The following is a 2,392-nucleotide window of genomic DNA, read 5'->3' on the forward strand; positions in this document are numbered from 1 at the left end:
AGTTGCATCGGGCCAATCGCACTATTGCGTAGTCTTTAATTTCATTTTTTTGCGCAGATTGTTTTTCTTTTGGGGTGGTCTTTAATTTTTGTCCCTCAAATTGTTGGTCTTTAATTTTTCCCTTCGCATAAAAAAGTGACCGAAAATATCTGAAAGTTCTGGGTTCGAATCCCTTCTGAGTCAAAAAAAGAAAAAAATCGCAAGACAAGGTTTTGGGGGAAAAGTCTTGCTTTATGCAAATAAAGGTTGTATTAAGGCATAACTAAAGTTATACCGGATCCGGCATAGGTTTCCTTAAGGCATAACTAAAAATCTGTCTTATAAGGCAACTTATGCTAGATCCGGAATAACTAAAAAGTTATGCCCTAAGACAACCTATGCCGTCTCCGGCAGAGGTTGCCTTGGCATAACTAAAAGTCTGCATTTTATGAAAAACTTGCCTTGCAAATTTGTCTTGTTTTTACTCTGCTGGGATTAGAACCAGGGGCGGAGCTAGCCCTTCAGGGGTGGGTTCGGCCTAACCCAGTAGCTTTTTTCCTAACGATATATCTGTATTAAATCAAATATGTAAAAATTATTAATTAAGAACCCAATAACTTTAAAGAATTAGAATCCCAAACCCACAAGCTTCATACCCTGGCTTCGCCTTTGGTTCGAACCCACAATCTCTAGGTTCATAGACCAGCAAATAAGAGTACTTTGGCCCACAAATTTTCATTAAATGAAAAATAGAGCCAAAAATTAAAGACTAGCAATTTGAGGGACAAAAATTAAATACCAGTCCATATGAAGGACAATCCGCAGAAAAGTGGATATAACTCAAAGGATTCACTGGATTGCACTTGAATCTTGATGGATTTGTAGTAGAGAAAAGCCCATCACAAAACCCTAAAACCAGGGATGTGCTGATCATAAACATACTCCTCCGTTCCCTATTACTGGCTTTTCTTTTATACGCTTTTAAGAAGTAAGCTCATAAATAAAATATATATTTTACTATTTTATCCCTATTTTTCTCCAATGAATACATTCTAATCAATATTGACTATTTGTACGAGCATTTAGTACTAAGAGTAAGACAGAAAGATTTAATTAATTTTATCATGATTTTGTAAATGAACAGGTAATTTGGGACATGCTCCCTCCGTTCACTTTTACTTGTCCATCATGGACTTTGCACACCCTTTAAGAAATAATAAATGAAGTGCTTAATTTACCATGATACCCATATTAATTGGTGCATATTTTTAATGAATTTGAAAGATGATTTGAAATGGGTAATTAATATTATAAAAAAGGAATAAAGAAATTATTTTCTCTGATATGTTAAAAGTAACAAGTAAAAGTGAAAATATATTTTTAATATTGGACAAATAAAAGTGAACGGAGGTAATATATTTTTTTTAAAAGAATGTGGCAAGAATATGGGACGGAGGGAGTAAATGTTTTGTGAACGCATTCGAGTTCATTCATTATGTTCATTATTATTCCTAATAATACTCTCTTCACACTTGTTAATTGTTTTGTAACTTCCATCTACGTTAATCCCAATATTTTGACTCGACGCACTCATATCATACAATCTAATTCTTAGAAACATAAAAAAGAAACTATAATTGAAGCAATATTTCTGGATTTAACTTTTTCAATGATAATGTAAAATTTCACTCCCTCCGGATCAAAAAAAGTGTCCACTTAGCCTTTTTTTCTTGGGTCAAAAAAAGAGTCTACTTATTAAATCAAGAAACAATTTACGTTATCTTTCCAGATTTGCCCCTATTAAGTGCTATGTGATCAAATCCCAATGCCTATTTAATTAGGGGGGTAGTTTAGTCAATTTACATATTTTTCTCGAGTAGTAGTTCTTAAGGGGTGTCATAAATTGAAGGACTCTTTTTTTGATCCGAGAGGGAGTACTACTTATTTTACACTATTTGGCTATCAAGAAAATAATTACGATAATTATCCATAATAAATGAAATTAATAACTTAACAATTCACGTAGTTTGCTACAAGTTAAATTCATAAAAATTTTATACAGTCTATATATTATAGGAGTTAATTTTTGTTTATTTAATATTCATTTTTCCACTACCAATAAAAATAGGAATTTAATTTAGTGATAATTCCTCTTTAAGTGTTTTTTTCTTCCTTTTTTCGGTCAAACAAATTTGTGAATCTCATTTAGATAACCATGCATGGATGGAGTATTGCTATAAGTGTAAACACACATCGAAAAACACACGCGTACATACGTATGTGGTGTATGTAGATGAATTTGAGGATGAATGCATTAATTCGTGTTCCACAAACCACAATTAATCATATCATCAACAACAATTAATAGCGCATTTTCTTTTTTCTACACTAATTCATATGTAAAAGCCGTGCG

The 2,392-nt window shown here is 32.3% G+C and overlaps 1 pseudogene; it reads right to left on the reverse strand.

Moving 5' to 3' along the window:
* Window positions 1-537: 537 nt before the first annotated feature.
* The window catches only part of LOC132057634 (phytolongin Phyl2.2-like), a 2,878-nt pseudogene continuing 1,023 nt past the window's right edge, over window positions 538-2,392 (reverse strand).

This window comes from Lycium ferocissimum, chromosome 5 (genome assembly GCF_029784015.1).
Source record: "Lycium ferocissimum isolate CSIRO_LF1 chromosome 5, AGI_CSIRO_Lferr_CH_V1, whole genome shotgun sequence".
In the NCBI taxonomy this organism is placed as follows: domain Eukaryota; kingdom Viridiplantae; phylum Streptophyta; class Magnoliopsida; order Solanales; family Solanaceae; genus Lycium; species Lycium ferocissimum.